This window comes from Neocloeon triangulifer, unplaced genomic scaffold, assembly GCF_031216515.1.
Source record: "Neocloeon triangulifer isolate White Clay Creek 2 clone unplaced genomic scaffold, ASM3121651v1 ptg000002l, whole genome shotgun sequence".
Classification (NCBI taxonomy): Eukaryota; Metazoa; Arthropoda; class Insecta; order Ephemeroptera; family Baetidae; genus Neocloeon; species Neocloeon triangulifer.
In genome coordinates, this window is record NW_026775545.1 from 3,337,725 (window position 1) to 3,359,280 (window position 21,556).

The 21,556-nt window shown below is 38.6% G+C and overlaps 1 protein-coding gene across 5 annotated transcripts in view; it reads left to right on the forward strand.

Annotated features, from left to right (window-relative positions):
- Positions 1-21,556, forward strand: part of LOC132205352 (poly(rC)-binding protein 3) — a 118,101-nt gene that overhangs the window by 12,699 nt on the left and 83,846 nt on the right. For 4 of the 5 annotated variants that reach the window (XM_059634345.1, XM_059634346.1, XM_059634342.1 and 1 more), the window contains exon 2: positions 6,253-6,311. The gene's annotated coding sequence lies outside the window, so the exon portion shown is untranslated. Of the gene's footprint in view, positions 1-6,252; positions 6,312-12,588; positions 12,742-21,556 lie in introns of those variants that run through there. The other variant, XM_059634343.1, reaches the window with a different exon arrangement.

The following is a 21,556-nucleotide window of genomic DNA, read 5'->3' on the forward strand; positions in this document are numbered from 1 at the left end:
AGAAAGGAAAAGGCTTGAATGTTTATGGAAATATTCAAATTGAGACTCAAAACCTTATAATGGTTTAATGAAAGTTGTATGAGAAATTAAAATTTATTTAAATAATAAATACGTCCTGTAGCAAGAGGGTTTAAAAGTGGAGTTTTTAATATTTTTAAAAGCAAAACCTCTTTAAAAAGGGGCAAAAAATTCTCAAAAAATCTTTGTTGCAAAGTTCAAATTACATGCATATCCATAAAGCAAAAAACTTCCAGTTTTTAATAATGATAATACTAATTGTCATTAAAGTGAATGGAAAATTAATCAATTTTTTTGATTTATTCAAACTTACGATTAATTAATATCATTGCAACGGTTTGTTTTGTTGTCCTGGAATATTCAAAACAATTTTCAGTTGTTTTGATAACTGTACTGTATTCAATTAAATATTTAAAATGAGAAATCTAGATTTTTGTCAAATATTTTATAAATTTTGAAATATTCATTGTTTATTTGTTATATTAAATCACAATGTTTTAGTTAATTTTTTGAAAACAATTTGTTTTAAAAAAGTAATTGTTGTTCTAAAAAAACGGGTTCACCGCTGACAAGAATTTTGCTAATCACTGTATTTCATAATATTTATCCTTTTTTAATTTTCCTCCATCATGTTTTTTCCGCATTTTTCAACGTTTATGAAAATAAGTCTAATAATTTTTAACTTCATTCACTTTCATTATTTATACTTTTTATTTGGCATCAAATGAGGACCAAGCAGTGGCCCAATTTTGGCCTGCAGAAACAATTCGCGTGTGAAGCCAGCGTAACGCGGCACTCGCACCAAGAATAGCCATCTTGAAATAATAGAATTACATTTTTGACGGTTGCATGCATACGTAGAGATGAATTCATCTCGCGGCTAATTGGGGGGCTGAGAAATTGTGCGCGACTTCTTCTCCTCAGCCGGGAGAGACGAAACCTTAATCCTGTCGCTTTGTGAAAAAATGAGCATCTCCGGCCGGCGAAATTAATATTTTTGGAGCCGCGGACAGACAATGAATTAGCCGGCTATTATTACGGTGAGGCGCAAATAGAGCTATTGCGCCGCGACGCCGCCGCCGCGGCCGCTCGCTTTTCTGCACAATCCATCCACGCTGCCTGCGATTTGAGCCCAGTCCAGCTTGATCCACCGCTTATTTTGGTCCCCGACGCGAGACAAACACGCGTTTACGCGAGCTAGACTCCTTTGACTTTGCGCTTTTATTGTGTTGGGGACGAGTTGGCGATCGCGGGGACAACGGTCTTTTTGCCAAATGGAATCGCGCGGCATCCAACCGATGTCTTCGCTAAAATTGAACTCTGCGTTGTTTCGTTCGCGGCAATGGGACCCTCGCGAGAACATATTGTGGTCAAAAGCTAGAAATAGAAAACGAATCATTTGCCCAAACCATTCAATAATATTAAACCTGCAGCAATTATTTTTAAGAGCCATTAAAAAAAACAGAACAGTTTTAAATGATAATATAATTTTAATCTTTGTTTACAAGATATAAATTGTCTTTAATATCAAACAGTTTTTATGTTTCTTAAAAAATAAAACTCTTAAAATTGCAATCACTGAACAGGGAAATTTTTAAAAACAAAATAGGGAAAAAAATTTTGTCATTCAAATTTACATTTAATGAAATAAATCCCTTAAAATTTTCCGAATTCATAATTTTTCTCTATCCATTCAATATTTATTAAAAGTCTTGCGAATATTCCCGATTTTTTTCTTGATGAAAATTATTTCGTATTATATAGTTTTTTCCTCCAAAGTAACGCTAATATTAGTTTTTAATTTATTTTCATTTGCATTTATTGATATGTGTGAAAAAATTGACACTCGAGATGATCACGGAAATCAAGAAATCGGGCTTTTCGTCTTTGAAAAAATTGTTTTTATTCCAAAAAAATGGCTCTACCAGTTTCGGTCATGGTCTGCGACCTTATTTCACGTGCAAGAAAAATACATAAAATCATCAACATTAAAAATACACCACATTTTAACATAAAATTAAAATCCTAAACCAGCAAATGCAACCAAAAACAATTTTTACAAGAAGGAAAAGCCCGATTTTTTCATTTCCAGTTAATCTTATTTTTTATTTTTATAAATTTAAGCTTCCCATTTTTAATAAAGTTTTGCTTCAAATATACCGAATGAGAATAAATGGCATCAATGAAATTTTTGAACTCCATGATCCTATCAATATTGTCAGATATTGGCCAAAGTTTGCGTTCACCTAATTGAGATTCGGTTGCCAAAACTTGGGTGTTCTCCAGCTCAAGCAATGCCACTCACACGAGAGGTGGTGTATTTGCCCTCGCTTCCTCTCTCGCGTAAGGATGAATTTATTGAGAGGCTGAAGTTTTCACCACCTGGAACCATTAATCACTCGGCAGCTTTGTGTTCGATAATTGCATCCTTCGGCGAGCGGGCGGCGGAAAGCCAACAAAATGTTTTGACGCCGCACCATCATTTGTTAATTTCCCTCGGCCGCCGCCTAGCTGTCGGTGGAAATTTGCAAAAAAAACCTACAACCGCTTTTCAGAACAAGCAAAAAAGAATTAGGCATTTTTTTTCACATACACATTTTAATAAAAAAAAAATATAGATATTTTATTCCCGCAGCCGTGCTTAATTGACGCCGGCGGCGAGAAAAATGCGCGAGTCGTCCGTCGCGCTAATTGAATTTGAAGAGCGGCCGACTCCAAAAATAGCGAGTGACATTTGGCGATGACACCGTCAGAGAGAGTCTGCGGCAATTGTTCACTCTAATTATGGATTCCAAAATCGGTGTGGTCGAGCATTCTTGGACGCATTGCTAATTAGTAGGCTGGCATTAGGGGCTAAATTTAGCCCGCCGAGAGGCCAATTGTTGTCGCCGGACGAGTGGCCAGCGACTGATAAACCGCCTTTCACCTGACAATAGGTGGCCAGTAGAGAGGCGCAAATGGTGCGTCCGATTCCTTGGATGGCGCTCACGTGCCGTCTCGTTTGTTTTCTGAACGGCGTTTGTTTTCGTTGTGACAAAAAAGAAAAGAAAAAAAGAAACAACAGAGTGAACGAGCCTGTCTTTGAGGTTTAATTTTGGCGTATTTTATTTCAAACCCCCCGATTTTTTACGCGCATTTTGTCAATTGGGTGACAAACTCGGGTAGAAGTTGGAGAGATTCCAAAAAACACCTGTGATGAAAGTTTTAAGCAGAACTAAAATAAAATGATTGCCAAACATTACAATTGAAACTCAGTCATACCCTATCGATACCGGATCTGTTTTCATTTTAAACCTAATTGACATTTTAATTCTTAAAGTTAAAATTTCCATTTTTTTAAACTTTCAAAATTTTAAGGATTTTTTATTTTTTTATCGATTAATCTTTGTAATATTGTTAAAAAAAAAATTTGATTACTTTAAATTTTTCCTTCTCAGTCACATCAATATCAAAATATGTCGATGGATTGAACAAAATTTTCCCGAAATATTAAATAACAAAAATGCAAACCAGTACTATTAATTGGCTTTAGAAGACTAAATTTGAAAAAAAAAAGGAAAAAATATACACGGCACCCCTTTATTTATGAGCTATAAAAATATCCGCGCTTACCTGAGTATGAAGTATTAAAAAAGTGCATGATATGCAAATTTCAGGTGGCTGATCTTTTTATGGCTCAAATTTTTTAACGAAACAACTTTATTCCAGTTTATTTTCCACGCTGGCTTACAAAGTCCTTTAGCTAAAACATCATCTCTTCCTCTTGAAAAATTCCGCACTCACCGCTTTGATCAGATAGGTGCACTTCAACCACCGCTACTTTCATGTTACTCTTTTTGCGCCTCGCCTCTCGCCAGTCAATATGCGCATATAAGTCCATTTCGCCCGACGAGTCCCTTTTGTGATCGGCCTTTTTTAATTAGGTCGGTGTCAAACAAAACACGGCAGCGCTCGCACCAACTCGACTGGAAATAAAAAAAGAGATGCATTCTTCTGTGCGTCCATCCACTGCTATACCCGCGATCAAATGGAAATCGGCATTCCTTTTTTTTCTATAAACTAACCGCGCTTTGTTTGCGCTCGCCTGGAAGGGGATTTTTTCCTTTTGTGTCCGCAGATTATTTTCCGAGCGCCCACACGAGTGAACTTTGCAGGAGAAGTAATTTTTTTTTCACGTGGGCTCTTTCTGGTACTTAAAACTTAAATTCACCAAATGGAAAAGTATCTTTGCTTTAAATATAAATGATTTTTTTCTCTGAGACCTTTCGCTGTTTGTTGGATATTTTATTTAAAATTTAAAGGATTTGCTTCCCATCATTCCATGAGAAATCTTGGTGATATTTTATTTCGATCATTTGTAGCACTCATATTTAAATTTTACTTGCCTTAAAATATAGAACAAAACATAAATCATATTTTAAATTAACTTATTTAGCTTGAATATTGAATATTATTGCTTTCCTTATTTATCGTATCAAATTATGAGGTAACTGAATAAAAAAAAAATATACATTATGTATAACATATCATAGAGGAATTGTTACTAGAAACATGATGATCATTGTTAAGAAGATAATTGAATATTTAAAAAATCTTGTAAAATTTCACGATTGAGGGTTGATTCATGGTAATTTGAATTTAAAGTCGGCTTTTCCGCGATGGTTTTTCCTTAAACAATAAACAACTCACTAAAATCCATCGAGGAAAAGCCGACTTTAAATTCTAAACACCACTTATAAAATCTTTTAAATTTTTACTTCTGTTCTACAGATTTGCATTTAAAAAATAAAGACATTAATATTTAATCAAATTATTATTGTATAGATGAGATGAGTTAATGAAATATTGAACGCCTCTTATATTAACTTAAATAAATATCCAATAATTTGAACCAAATAGGAATATTAGATTTCATGAACATAATTTATTCTAAACTCTGACTGAGAATAGCCTTATTTTATTGCCATTATGAATTATTACGGTTAAATTATCGTCGGCCGTAAGGACCGTAAGGACGTTCTCGCGAAAGCCATTCGAAGATTTGCATCATTTGATCCCATGCATGACAAAAGGCGTGGATTCCGTTCTGGGCGGCTCAAATCCCAGAAGCGGTCCAAGATTGCCATCTCAGGGTGACACGGGTCGGCCGTTCAGTGAGAAAGGACCTGCGCGCTCGTCTTTTCAAGACGTGCAGCTTGAAATTTGCGTGCGCCAATTATTTGCACGTCCCCCGAGCCGAGCCGTCGATTAAATCTGCGGTGCGTGCGTGTCCCATCCTTAAATCTCGATCTCTTTTTACCCCGTGAAGAGCTTGCATCGACCCTTCGGGACCGCACTCCGGAGCAATCCACTTTAATGGACCTGCCTTTTCTTTCGGCCTAATAGTCGCAGACTGCCTGCCGCCCATTTATTACCACTTTGTCCTTCCTTATTGGAGCGATTTTTCGAGGCGCCGCCTGACGCCCAAGTGCATTCGCTTTTTCAATCGATCTTTAATTAAGTGTAAGAGCAGGGGATGTTTGTGGAAGTGAGAAATTGTCTTTTACCGTCCACCTTGGTCAGCGCATTTAGAGGGGAAATTGAGATCAAAAGGTTCACATTGCGGCAATATTAAATAGAAAAGAAATTGATTATTCCATAATAATAATTGAATGGTCTTCATTGTTTCTAATAATAATCTTACTCATAGATTATACATAAATAAAATTGGTAATGCTTAACAAACAAAAATACTATTTAATTTAAATTTTAATTCAAGTTATATTATTAATACTGTTATAATAATTATACCTTTTATAAATTCTATTAAACCTCTTTTTTAAATTTTAATCGCTTTTAATAATATTTTTTTAATTAATTAAAAATTTTTTAAATTTATTTTAAATTATATGGCTTTTTATTGGTATGCTACATTTTTGATCGATTGATTTCTTAAAAACGAATTTAATATAATATAGCTGCTTGGCTCTTCATGAAGACAAATATTGAAAGGAACTTTTACTGCTACATCTGTTGTGATTACTCTAATTCCACGGTGAACTGTAATGTAGATAAGCTATAATATTATAAAAATTTAATTACAATGAATAGAATTATTAGTGCGTTGATGTAATTGATAAAAAAATTGTATAATTTTCCAACCCCTATAGGCATCAATTAAGGAATTAATTGATACATTTTTATTGAAACATAAACCTTAACGCGATTAACACTTGGACCAATTTCCTGTTGCAGGTGCAGAGTAGCGATTGGCTTGAAAGCTCGGCTGTGATCGATCTTTTTTAATTAGCAAGGTAAGCTTTTCACGATTGCCCGTCCAAGTATACGAGTGTTTTCCAACAAGTTCGCGTGACCCCGGTTCGTTCGTTCAGAATAAGTGTGCACTTAGTTTGTCTGTGATTTATGGGTGGCGTTGCAGGTGGCACGACTGCCGATGGAGCCACCCCCGTTTAATCTGTCAGGTGGGCTTTCGTGCGGCGCGACAATCTTGGTGTTCGTGTCAGAAAAGTTGGCACAACAGAGCAACAAGCAAAAACGGGCCTCGTTACGCTTTAATTATTTCTGAAGGGGTAATTTATGAGGTGTTATGTGCGCATTCATGTACACGCCGCTTTTTACGGTGGTAATATAACTTGATTACGAGCAAAAGCCGAGCATTAATTTTTCTTCAGCAGAATATTACGCAGGGAAAAGAAAAAGAAAATAATAACATAATAATGGAGAAAGTTTCGACCCTTAAATTTTGGCGCGCCCGCAAGCGAGACGGTCCCGGCGCGGCCAGATCAACATTCCGAAATTCTAATTTAAATTGCCATCTGCGAGAGCCGAGCTCATTTGTTCTTTGCCTGCGGGACGTGGCTGGAGATTTAATTGGGTCGGCTTTAGTGTCGGCTTTTATTCGGTGATAAGAGGCGCGCGAACGCGCGTTTGATGCACAGTTGAATAAAGAAAGCAGATGGCGTATCAGCCCGCGTTTTGATGGAGTCGTAAAGAATTCTATCTGCTCGCGCGCCATGCAAATTTCGCCCTCGCCACTGCGACACATTCGCTGCTGACGATTAGCACCGGAGGCAGCTCAGCTTCCTAGTACACAATTTACACTGGAATCAAATGGCTCTCTTTTTTATATCAACACTTTGATGATAGAAAGGAAGAGCACCTCTTCTAAAGCCCGATAGAAGTTTTTTTTAGTACATTTGAACAACCTTAAATTTTTACAATCTGCTCAAAACTAAAATTGGCCAAAATAATATCAACAATAAATATAATAATGATTTTTTTTAAATAAAATTTCATACATTATTTTCATTTACTAAAAATTGAAAGTTTGTTAAATTAAATAATTAATTTAATCATTGTTTATTATGATTGACACAAAAATTTTGATTTTATGTAACTTTTGTTACAATTTTTTTTTGATAAATTAAAAAAGATATTTTAATAATTGTTTTCATGACTGTATATCAATTGTTTCTTATTCAGACTTTATCGATCAATATAACAGTCCAAAAAATGCTTGCGATGATTTATCTTTGTATTATAATTAATTATATTCTAATGTATGGCACATCCTATTTTTTGTAATTAAGTCAGACTCAAATATATTTAACATTATCTTCTTGTGACGCAATTCACAATAAAAGTTTTATGCATATTTTAACTGCACCTTTTTCATATTTTTCATTCTTCGAGGGAAGGAAAATAAAACTCATCAAGACAAATTGCAGAGCTATTTGCAAGCACTTAAAAGTTTTAAGCTGGCGGTGCGCGCTCATCCGCCGAGTGCTTTTCCGCCCGCCAGTTTGGCTTCATCAATTTTCTTCAATTTTTGCTCCCCTCTCGCTTGACGATATGCAATTTAAAAATAATATTCACTCTTCAACAAGCGGAAGCTTCCGCCGCTTGGAATTTGTCCCGGCTCGATTTTGATTGATGGCTGCGTTAGTGGATTATCTTGCGGCAATTTTATTGCAGATGCGAAGCAATTACCTCTGGCTCGATGTACATCACCAAGGACGAGCGCACTATTTACATGCATGTTGGTATATTACATGCATCAGAGTAATTGTCAGCCAGACTGGCAATCTCGCCGGCTAATTTCTAATTCAGACCGCACGGACGGACGGACGGTTGGACGGCGTGAGGTAATTTTAATTGCATTCGTCCCGTTTAAATTGCCCGCCGCCCGCGTTGTTTGTCATTTCAGGCCAAACTTCATTACGCATCTTCCTTCGCCGAAATCTCCTCTGCCGCTGGATTTAATCTGGAACCGTAATTGCGAGGTGTAATTAAAAGTGCGTCTTCTCGAAACGGGGGTTCATCCGCGACGGTGGCGCCACTGTCATTAAAAATTGTGACAGCCTCGTTTCTTCCAAATAAATTAAAGGTTTGCAGAGAGATGAGGAAAGTTGTTTTTCCGCAGCCTCGGGAATATATTTTTTTCAAAATTGGTAGAATTAGAATTTCTTGAGCTTGGATTTTATTAAAAATCTGATTTATTTTGGTGCCAATAATCAACACTCGCTGATTTTATTGAATTGCCAATAAAATTGAATCTCAATCTCGGAGAAGCAAACCGAGAGAGACGAAATCCGGTGGGAACGCCGCGTTTGGTGCAAATAAGATATCAGCAGGTCGGAAGTGGCAATCACGCTTTCTCCAAATTCACCGGTGCCGCTTCGAAATTTTGCAAGTGCAAAAAGAGTCGGCGGCGGCGGCGACGTTCGCCTGCCAATATCCGGCAGCTCGCGAGGGGAGGCAAACCTAATTTGCCTGCCTATTTGACGGGGGCGCTTCCGCCCCGGCGCTAATGACGTTCAAGGTAGGCAACCCTTTCATGCCCGGTTGGTAAATACATTTTCCAAACAGCACTCCAGGTATGGCATGACTAATGCAATTGCCAATTATAATTCTGTTTGCAGCGCTCGCAATCGATAACTCGATAAAATGCTGCGTTTAACTCGATTACAGCAGCCGGTGAGCGACCGAGCTTGAGAGCGCGAGTGCGAAGAGTAAAAGAGAGAGAGAGAGGCTCTCATCTTCACTCAGGCACTTCTTGTTAGTGGAGAAATCTCAGTCGGGCGATGCTCCGCCAAAAATTGGGCATGTGCTGATTTTTGCATCCTCTTGTCACTGCTCACGTCAGCTTCTATTCCAAAACTCTTAATTTGAGACTGGTTAAATAAAATGAATTAATAATAAAGTAATATTATTTAACAATAGAAAAGAGTCAGAAAATCGCTATATGAACTTGTATACTTTTGAATCATGTGAAGTTAAAAACTGATAATTTCTGCTTTAAGTACGCTAAATGAGTTTCAAAATTTGTACTCATCCTTGATCTAAGTTTGTCCAATTTTCAGTTGTATGCGTACATAAAAAAATTTAAAAAATACCACAAAAAATTGGTTGGACAGATTGACATTGGTAATTATTTTGGAGCGTAAAAGCATTATAAAAATTTGATATATTTTGATACAAAGAGCTGAGAAATTTAAATTACATCTTTTGTTGTTTTATCAACATAATTTTTTATTATAAGCAATTATAAGGTTGGTTGAATTTGTCACTTTTTGGAGATTTTTTTTTAATAATCTCCAATTTTGTATAACTGTACCAATGCAAATTTTTTTAAAATTATTACACACTTAATTTTTTTTTTATAAAGTATCGCATTTTCCACAAAATTCCCACTGTTTTCCCAAAAAATTGCAGTATTTTTTCGCTCTAATGATTCTTTCAAATCACTGGTAAAAGAAACGAGCCAAAAATATACTAGTGTTGAAAACGAGTAAATTGGCCTGGATATAATTTTTATCCAAATCAGACCCTGGATTTCGTGGCTAAATATTAATCACGCCAAATACAAATATTGGTTTAATTTATTCCGTTTGCTAAATGCATTCGAACGATATTATGGATCTGGGGCGCTAGAAATCAATATGTAGAGTCTGGCAAACGCAGCCCTGATTCGCAAACAGACGCGGAAGGAGATGCCCGCGTTGATTACAGGGCTCGGTGGCTTGATTGTGAGTGTGTTAGTGGATCCCGAGCCTCCTCTCTCGTGCATTAACTAATACTGTTGGTGGCACTGCACGGATTCATCCATCTTTGATCTGGCGTTAATCACGTTGGGGGGCGGGGGCGCAATCGCTAATTAGCAACATTTGCCAGTTTGTGATGGCCAAAACTAATTTCAGTCGACGTGCAGCAGCAAATCGTGTAATGCTCCGCTGCAGGAGCTATTCGAGTGCCAACAACAACTCGCTTATTTACTTGCGTTCGCACCAACTTTGCCTACACGCACATATATAAATTGCGGCTAATTATTGTCCCAGCGCAATTTCGCGCCGCACACCTCATAATTCACGAACATTCTGCGCGCTTTTGTCAGTACTTGAGACCTTTACATTTGTACCGCGGTTTGTTATGAAGGGGTTCCTAAACAAACAGTAGTTGGTTTCAAAAATTACGAGCAGCCGAAAAGTTCTAGTTTTTATGCCTCGTTTGTCATCATTATTCGTCACTAGAGCATCGCTCTGGTTAGCACTGAGGTGGTTGAGATATTATTTAAATTAAAATTAATGTAGGAAAACATGCAGTTAAAAATAAATTAATAAAATCTTATGACATTATAATTTTATTATAAACTCCTTCAATAGAAATTTTATGTCGGATTTATTCATCTTATTGGTATGATTTTTTTGTATTGAGGCAACTTTATAGGTTCAAATGTAGTTGAACAGTCCCTGCTGGTGAAGTTAATTTTTATTTGAAACAAGCTAGTTTTTTTTGCTACATTTTTTTGTTTATAGCCGCTCAGATTAAAAAAATCCATGCACTTTATCTTGAAGTATTTTTTTCTTAATTAAAATAATTTGCTGGAATAAGTACAACTCAATTTTGAGAGTTTGTTTCAATCAGATTGTTCCAAAGAATTTTTCCAAGTGATTAAAAGTCCCTCGTTATTTTGAAATAAATAAACTCATAATTAAAAAAAATTACCATTGGCGTAATGCACTTTTAAGTGATTTAAAAAAACTGATTTTTTGCACTCATGTCGACTAATGTATAATAATTATTATTATCATCTGGACTTGCAATTATTTTCTTCCCTTTTTTGTTTTTAAAGTAATCAGCTGGAGTGAGCTCGTAAGCCCCACCTCGAAAGTGGGCTGTTCATTGTGTTGTTAGGATTCCATTAGTGCGCGGCGCTCTTCAGACTGTGTCGTTTTTCTCGAAACCAGGACGAAATAAGAGGGCGGAAAGGACGCCGCGCTCGCGTTCACTAATTGTGTTTAAAGGAGCGACTTTGGTAATTATTTACATCCATTGCCGCGTGTGTTAATGCCTCGAGGGCCGACAATGGCCTATTGTGGGTCAAATTGGCCGGAGAGAGAGACGCACACAGACTGGCGAAGAGAGACAATCTGGGCCGCTCGCTGCTTAACTGCCGCAGCTTTAATTTGCTGTGCAACAATGGTGCGTGTGCGGCTGTGCACCCCTTTCCGAGACCGACTCACTCACCGGGTCCAGCCGGGTCGGTGACGAGAGAGGCGGAGAGAGAACCAGCCGAGCAGAAGGGGCCTGCGCGAGCAAGCGAGCGAACGACCCAACACACACGCATTGCTGTGTATTTCGGGCGCAAATCGCGCTTTTTGCGCCTAATCAAACCTTTTGCTGCTTAATCGTCGACACCCGAGGGCGTCTGTGCCACAGGAATGCAGCCACATACTCGCGAGGGTTGTTCTAAATGTGCATATTATTATTTAATCAACTATTAACATTTAAAATTTGAATTATATCTTTTTTATTTAATGTTATTTTTACGGTATTCTTTTAAATTATTAATTTTTAATGTTTTTATAACTTTTTGAAGGTATATTTGATTAAAACATTTTTTGGTTTATATTTTTTATTAATGAAAGTACTAAAGTACTCTTGAAATAATTATAAATAATATTCATAATTGGTACCATTTTTCTTTGTTAATAATCTAATCGGTAAAACTGGTGTAGGTAGCTTGTATGTAACGGTATTTAATTTGTAATTAAACATTATATAAACATTTCTTCAGTAGATATCAGATCCCCACTCCCTTCAAAAATTTCATAAAATTGAAATTGATAAGAAAATAATACAAAAAAATTGTGCATACATACTCATCATTACGTATTATATCAGCAAAAATATTGGCAATATAAATATTTTGATTTTGATTTATACTACCCTAATTTACCTTTTTTTTTTCAATAAATGCTGTCCTGATTTTTTTATATCAATGCCAACAATTGTGTTCAAAATAAATTTTTTTCTGTAAATAATGATACATTTCTGGGCACCTCTTTCCCTGTTCACAACAAAAATAATTCTTTAAGAAATCCCCAGAATTATTCCAATTTTTATGTCGCATCTTGAAAGTAGGAAACGTTTATTAGAAAATTCAGGGTGGCGAACGCGGAGGTTTGCAGGCGTTTGGCGGCGAACGGGCAAGTGGAGAGCGTCGGCGCACGGAGCACGCGGCTGGTTGTAGTGGGTCGGGGGCGGCGGCGGCGCCCCCTGCGCCGGCCGGCCGGCCGCCCCTCCACCGCCGGGGGCCGCGGCGGCCTCGTGCTGACAGCGCTGGCTCCGCGAGCAGCGAGTCAGTCTAGTCTGATGCCTGGATGAACACGCCGCCTCGCTCTCTGCTTTAGTTCGCGTTTCTTCATCACCCTCTCGCATCAGGTAAATAATTCAACCCTTGACCCACTCATTCGCCCTTCGTTTGCCCTTTGTTCTCCACCAGGGTTCGCGTCCGTCGGGGGCGCTCGATTTGCCCCCACCGCCGGGGCGTTTGTTGGTCCACGTGTTCGACTTTGGTTCCCTTGCGCGGTTTTCAGGATAATTAAATGAGATTATTTACCGGATAATTTGTTAAAAATATTATGAATTTTATTTTCTAAATATTATTAAAAAATTCTCACTTATTTATTATTAGAAATTTGCTTTCTTAAATTTATTTGACGGACGACGCGTCTTTCAAGTCAAAACATCTGTAAATTAGATTCGGCCTCTCGAATGTTGAACATCAAAGAATATAGCCCAAGATTAATTGATCCCTTAACTTTTTACATGAAAAAATCTGAAGAAACACACAAACTTTATTTTTTCCTCCCTTTCTTTCTTGTTGTTCTTGCGTGTGTTTTCTCGGTTTCCTATACTCGTCTCTGGCCAATTTTGAAGAGCACTTTGCGAAACAAAAAAGTTCTTTTATTGCTCACAGCTCTGCTTTGGTCTGACTGAGCACATTGGAAAAAATGTACTCAAACTTCCGGTGCACGCGTTCGCTACTCGCTCGTTCTTCTCTTCTTTCTTTCCCTCTCTCGCGATGGAAATCCGATTGATTGTTTAACAAGACTAACGAGAGTGGAGTGAAAAAGGCGCTCTCGGATTAATATGATATTCGCCCGTCGGGAATTAGCTGATTTTATTATTACTCGAGCAAAGTGTTTGCGTTCGGGCGACGATGATCTGCTGCGAGAAATCAGAGCCCGCCCGCGTGCCAGGAATAATAACAAAATGATAATATTGTGGCAGGGTGTCTGCAAATATTATTTTATTGCCACGCAAATATTTGGCCGCGAACACGCCGCCCGGCCGTCCTTTGGAGCCGAATTTTCTCTGCTGGGACACACGCGGAGTGCTCATTACGCAGATTGCGATCGAAATGCAATTTGTCGCCCTCTGTTTGGCTTGAACTTGAAACTGATGGCAGGTTAAACGGGCGAGCAAAGAGGAAATTGATTTTGGATTTAAAAGGGGACGTTGTGTTTTTATTAATTTTTTTCGCTTGCACGTGGTCGGTGTATTGCAATCTGGAAACTGCAAACGGTTCTAAAATTTAATTATAATTTAATTATTTTAAAATATATTTTTGATTGTTTATTCAAGATAATAATTAATAATATTTTATTTTATAACATAGAATATTTTATTTTTTTTAGTTTTAATTAATATATTCACATTTTGCAATAGATCTTGTTTAATTTTTTGGTCTAGAAAATAAGTAATTAAAATTTTCCTAAAAAAAAATTAAACATATAAAACTAATCAAGAAGCCCAATGAAGAATTTGATTTGTGGTTGGTGCCCAATAATGTTTCATTTGCATTTCCTTTTCTTTTCCTTTGGATTTCCTTTTCTTTGTCAGTGGTATTTTTTATTATTTTAATTTTCCCCCAAATAAACTTGTCCAAATGCATTTAATAATTTGACTTAAACAAACTAAAAAAGTGTCCATTCTCCAGTTCATATCCATCTGCATTCTCTGATTAAGCTTAAAATGGGATAATAATGTGAACAGTTAATATTAATTAAATAAACCAGACAATTATTGGGAAAAAAAATATAGTGAGTGGAGAAAATGAATCAAGTTGAATTATTTCCCTCCACTTACTTTGAACATTTACCGATGGCCAGGAATGATTTTCCGCCATTACATTTAGCTCAAAAGATAAAGTAACTTTGCTGCTCTCACCTTCGCCCAACAGACCGACTGTTCATTCCCTGCCCGCCCGTTTACTTCATGGCGAGTTTTAAAACTGGGAGCGGAAAATAAATTTGGCGTCAAGCGCGATAAAAGTCGGGCGAACGCGTTTGAAGGCGAACGCCGTGTGATAGCAAGAAAACTTGGCCAGGCGAAGAAGAAGAAAACCGTGTTCAGAGAGAGAATATTTGACACATACCTGAGAGCCTAATTTGATTACAAACTCGACGTGTGACGGGTGTTCCCTGAGCGCTCGGAAAAGTGAAATGCACACATACGAGCGTGCCGCGAAAACTTGTCGGCTGAATTATTAAAATCGGCCGAAATTGTGTAATATGCAAAATGGATACACAGATAATTCAAGGGGAAAAAAACCACCCGCAGAAAGCGGATAACCGAATAGAGGCACCTGCAGCTCTTGTGTGTTGCAGTGAAAAAAAGCAAATTTATCTCTGTCTCTGGAGCCGAGGCGGCTGAATTAATTCTATACGCCTCGAGTGAGCCTCCTTGGGGAGCAGTTGGAAATATTTATTACGTCGAGTTCGCCGTCAAAATTTTTCACCAACCCCTTTTTATGAAATACAAAAAAAAAATGAAAGAGTGACGTCGGGCTTTATTTTTGCTAATTGTTGTGAGCAAAAAATAGCCCCGCACGAAACGACCGCATTGCGTTATTATTGTAATGAAAGGAGGAAAAGGGCCGGTGCGGAATCGGACATCATTTTTTCGGCAAACACACCCATATTGAGTCGTAAAAATGGTCGTTTTATGAAGAGATAAGCTCTTCCTCGGCGCTCGGTCGCCCCTCGGCCGGATTACCGGAGCCGCACCGTAAATTTCCGCCGTGACTTCTTTTCTTTCTTTCTTTCGCCGGCCGTGATTCGGGTCAGCAAATCCGCCCACGAGTGAGTTTCGCGGAAGCTGCTTGGAAATGAGTTGTAAAACGGGAGCGCGAAGCAAGAAGTGCAGAGGCCCGGGGCCGAGTCTCTCACTTCAGTCTGGATATTGATTGTGCACACCGAGTGAGGCTTTATGGCGGCGGCTCACTCACTTGATACCTCATCACATGCACACTTACACACACAAAACGTGTGCTGCCCGCCGCTCACCTGGTGTGCTAAGCAGGTGCCAGTCTTTGACCTTTCGCGGCGGTCGCATTAGATGAGTTTTTTTTATATCTTCCGACCGCACGACAGAACTTTTTGCGCTAATTTAATAACCAAAGTTGAAAGAGCTTTTAATTAATAATTATTTGGCCAAATGGGAGTCGAAATAACGACGGCGGACCGAAACTTCTTAATTATTCAGCGCGCCAGTGTTGGCATTATCTTAATTTTTTATTCGGGCCACGGTTATAACCGCTTAGCAACGGAAATCGATATTTACATTTTGCCCGCTCTTGGTGAAAAGATCCGTTTTGAGTTTCAAAATCCCTCTTTTTTTTGTTCAACCGGGGGATTTAATTCCAACTTTTGTCTGGCTCAGCTTCTTTTTATCTTACTAAAGAATGATTCATTCCCAACAGAGTGGATAATTTATCACACGCAAAATGTTTTTCCCGTCGCAATTTTTCCACTTTTTACTCGGACGGCTCGGCCATTTAGAGATCGTATTATTTTCGCGGCGTGATTTTTAAAACCGACCTTTATCGTCCCTTTTTATTTTGACGGTTCCAAACGAAAATAAAGAGCTACTTAGGATAAGCCGACCTTGTTTAAATGAGTACAAAAATATTCCACCGTCTGGCATAATTTTAATTAAAAAAATATGTATTATCAAAAGAAACTCAAATTACAAGTAATATCCATAAATAAAATTAAAGCAGTATGCATAGATAAAAATTAGTTTTAAAACCAGCTGATAGATGGATAAAATTTTAATTTATTTCTTTGGTATTTTTGAATTTATAATTCATATTATTAAAGAAGTCTATAAAAACAAGAAGCAATTTCTAAACATGTGATTTGCGTAAATTAATAATTTTAACAATTCAAAAATCAATTAATTGTTTGATTTGATTAAATATATATTTTTATTAGTTCAAAATCTAGTACAGTCATGTATTTACAAAAAATTAGAGATTTCTATTCTTATTTAAAATACTTAATAATAAACAGTCAAAAAAATGTTAAGTTTTATTCATAAAACATTTTTCAACTTGGGATTTGAGAATTCGTACTTATTTTCCCTATTATTTGAACTTCAACCACCGAGCGCAGCTACAAATTGCAATTTTTGCCTAGCGTTTCACTTTTTCATCATTATCCGCACGTGCAGCCGGCAGCGTATTATAATAAACCGGTGTTGCGGTGCAAGTGATGCAGAAATTGTGATGCGGTCGTGTTTTGCGGTCGGATTCCTCAAGTGGTCCATTTGGCGAGCCGAGATGGAAAGATATGTGCGCGAGCGGGTATCAATTTAGCGAGGCCGCCTCACCTGGCGCGTGAAAAGGCTCATTCCACCCGGGGCCGAGCAGTCGCCCGTGAAAACGCCACCCTGCCAAACCCAATTTGCGGGCGTGCTGCCTCCGGGGGTGGCAAAACACCCCCAATTGCTCTGTGGGGAACGCGAGCCGCCTGTTCCCTTGCGGTTTGCACCTGCCTCGAAAATGGGCCCGAAAATTGCGTTTGCGAATCCAAAAAGCTGCCGGAGAAGTTGGCGAGAAGCGTTTAACTTTGCCAAATTGAAACTAAATTGAATTTCGACGAGGAGGAGCTCGGCACGCTGTGCAAAATTTTGAATAGAAAAGTGGAGGTGAGATTTTGTTTTATCGGTTATTAATTTTTAATTTCCCTTCATTGGGTTTAAAAACTATTTTGCTCTTCTGAATTTCCCAAGTGGAATAAATTGATTTATTACGTTTTTCGGTGCAGAGAGGTAAAAGTTTGGGATTGCGGTGGCTAACTACGAGTGAAACAGGTGCGAGTTACAAGGAATTGCTCGTCCCGTCGTGCGGCAAATCAAATTTAGGGCGCGTGAGCCAAAAAGTAGAAAGAAGAGTGCAGCGGGCATAATTTAATCGCAAACTTTCGGCCCAGATCTGTTTCGCTCACCCGCTCCAGCTGAGTAAAAGTGAGTGTTATTCGCGCGACGTGACTGGCAGTAAAGAGCGTCGTAAATTCCGCCAAACCGGTGCTGATAAAGAGTGCGATTTTTATTTTCCCTCCGAGATTTCCACGCAAATCTTTCATAAATAATTCATTCGGCGGCTCCGCCACTTCACTTCTGTTTATTTATTTTCCTAATCTTTTGGAATTACACACTTGGAAAATTAACCGTCGGATTTTATTGCTTGCTGGTTTGTAAAAAATAAACGCGCGGTGCCATTCCGCGAAAAACAGAGCGGGATTCGGCGAAAAATTGTGCAAAAGCGGTTTTTGGTGAAAAGCGGCTTCGACTGCTGCTTTTGAACCGCACGCGAGCGAACGTAGTGTGTGCGCCGCCGGTTGAGTCGAGTGTGCAAATGTGCGAACCACCTCTCAGGGTTGCCATGGAGACCGAGGGGTCGTGACGTCACCACCCCACCCCGTCAGCCGCCTCCGACGGCCCAGCCAGCAGGCCTCCAACAAGTGGCTCTGGAACCACACTCGAAAGAATAGCCCGTGAACTCGGCGTCGATTTTTTTCGTGGAACATCATGACGAATGACGCATCTTGTTTCCAAGCAGATTTCAAAACTGAAATATAGCAACAAAAAATTATTTAAAAAAAAAAAATCATTTTAAATACTCAAATAGATTTTTAGTTTCTTCCAACCAAAGTGGACTGATGCGGTGCCGATACTTTTTCAAGCGGAAAACCGGGTTTATTCGTAAATAATGAAACAAGGCTTCTGTTATTTAAGGTTGTTCTTTGAAGTTTCGCTCGTCTATTTTCACAAGCAGGCTGCACTTAAGGCGCGAAAGCTGCGTATAAATAATTAAAACCGCTTCTCGCCTGCCCCTATAAAAGCAAATTGCCCTCGCTCTCGCGAGCTCAGCGATGCTTTTAACACAGCAGCTATTTCTCAAATCTCGATTTGAAATTCCGGGAGGAAAAGTGGAACCCGCCAGCTGCTCCGGTTAATTTATTAATTAATTAATCGAATAATAATAGTTATAGCAGCAACAACCGTGCGCCCCGGAAAGGCAAACGCGATTAATAATAATGCCCCGACGGCATGTGCCGTGCAGTGTAATTACACCCCGTCTTTGCATTTACCGAACTGAGAGAGTCGAGCAGCTGAGCGCGCGCGAGGCTGGCAGGCAAATTGAATCGCCCAGATGCCGGCTGCTGCTATGCAGCCCGCGCCGCACGCCCGCCCGGCCGGTTGCATGCCCGCCGCTCTCGCAGGCGCACACAAACGATAATCATTCTGGGTGCTGACGTCGACCGAGACGCCCGCGACGGATGGAGAATTTGCTTTGAAGCTCGCCGTTTTGCGGTAGATTGAAGCATCAATTTCGCCCGAGTGAGATAAGATGAAGGTTGATGAGGATCTTGGCCGTTTTCACTCGAGATTGCGTCGCTTTGGGGACATGTGTCCTCGATGAGCTGTCTATTGTGCAAGAATTTCAAGAGTGGGGAGTGGAGACTCATAAAAACCAAAATAGTTGCCGAACAGTTTGATCTGAAGCTGACAGAAAGAGATAAATATAAAATATTAATGAAATTAATTTTTCCTTCAAATGTATGAAAATAATGTGCATTTTGCCCTGTTTTTCCAGCAGACGAAAAATAAAAATCTTATGAATTAAAAATAATTTAAGCACAATCATTATGCCGAAATTAATTTATTTGAATCAATTTTCCTTTTTAAAAAAATACTGTACAATCCAATTGTCTTAATTTTTTTTAAATAATGTACAGAAACAGGTTTGCATTATTTTTCTTTTCTTCTTTTTAAATTAAAAAGTTCAGTAAGTCAGCATTTTTTATTTATTTTATTTAACTCCTTTTTTTATTTTACTCCCTTTTCTAGACGAAACAAGCATCCGCTTTCAGCACCGGTTAAACAACGCGCAAGCTTTTACCCGGGCATGTATTGTGTAATCACTTTTGCCGAAGCTCAATTTCAGCCCCTAATGGCTCAATCGCGGCAACATCCACCGATTTTGCAGAACAATTAGCCGCGGAACAAAGAGTGAGCTGACTGTGTTCTCCTCGAACCACGCTGCCTGCACTCTCCGGCAAACAGCGAGAGAGGAAAAAGCACGAGAGCGGTGGCCAGGGAATCGTAACTTTGACACGAAATCCCTCTCTTGGAAAGTGGCTCCATTTATTTATCCCGACTCATTCGTCTCACTTTTTCAACGTCAGAGGCATTGCGATTATTGTTTTGAGAATTCGGCTCCAAGTGGCCGAAAGAAAGAAAGATGCGAGCCAAGACAGAGAGAAATAAAGGGAGGAATGAAAATGCCTGATGGTCTGGCCCAGCTGTATCTGCAGAAAAAGACACACACAGAGGCTGGCTAAGTATAGAACAACGAGAGAGCGCGCCCCTCGCTCCTGCTCTGCCACCGCTGCTCGCAACCAACAATGCCCCTCTCTATGCCTATTATTTTATTTCTAAAAGCATTAATCGCTCACTAAATCGACACACGCGCATCGTCACGCAGCGCCACCGTGTCGCTTTCTTTCCCAGGTTGACTCACGAAGCGAAAGCGATCCGAGCAAAAAAACCGTCTAATTCTCTCGGGACATGAATGGAATGGAAATCCCAAATCTATTTGCAAAAAGGCATCCAGAGAAAAATCGAATTTGCTTAGGATTTTACCGGAGATTTGGAAACAAAACTGTTCAGGTGGGAAGAAAAAACAGAGGGGTCAAAATATTGTTAGCCGGCCTCGGAATTTGTTGGGCGTTGAGAGGATGAGACGTGAGCAGAGTTTGTAAAGCTTTGCATTGACTTGTTGCTGCTCACGACAGACGGATACTTTTATCTAGTTCACATCGGACGTGTGGCACCTGAGATAACAAGAATCAGGATTGATACAAAAACAAATCCATTTTGAAACGGCGTAAATAGAAAATAGTCCCTATATTCTAAACAATCCAAGTTTATAATTCTATTAATAAACTGTAATATTTTGAAGACCATTAAAAATAATACAGTTTATTATTAATATTTTTTTTATTTATTTGTGCAAATATTTACACAAATAAACAGCAATTATTTATTTATTTATAATACAACTTTAATTATTTTTTAATAATAATAATAATATTATAACTATCATTTTTAATTGTTTTCTAAGCATAAGTTTAGTTTCAAGTATTTGTTTAGTAAATAAATTAATATGAATTGGATTCAAAGCAAGGCAACAATATACATATGTCCATAGTTATTGGTTCAAAAAGAGACATTTTTGAAATAAAAAAAAAATGAGAACTTGTTTAAGATTTGATTAAATCATTAAAAATTACAAACAAATAATAACTGTTCTTGCTTAGCAACTACTTTGCAACATTATCCAGCAAAGTGTGATTGTTTAACACGGTTAGTCCATTAAATTTTGTTAATTTTCACACGAATAAAATTTCAGGAGCTCATCTGTCCGTCCTTTCTCATAACTCTTCCCGTATGATCCTCGTTCTCCCTTCATGCGAACACGGTCCGGCGTGTTTGCTTTTGAAACAAAAGGGCGCGAAATGAAATTAAACCCGGCGCGCGTAAGCAAAAAGGCCGGTCGTGATGAATGTAATAACCGACGACTCATTAGAAAAAAACAGCAAATGAAAAATAATCACCCTTGGATGGCCCACGTGTGCGGGTTGCATATATACACGCATTTATTTTTTTTCCGTATGTGTATGTTTTCCAAACAAGTTTTTTTCCACGCATGATAAATTTTCGCCGCGCCGTATTAGGGATAATTTTGATGGATGTTCGCAAAAACATGGATGTTCTTTCTCGCGCCCGCGCACTCGTGCTCGAACTCGCCGGTTGCGTGTTTCGAGCCCCATTTTTCAAGCCGGCCGGTCTCGGGCGGCACGGCAGAAAAACGCGGACGCTTTTTTATTTGAAAAATAACTGC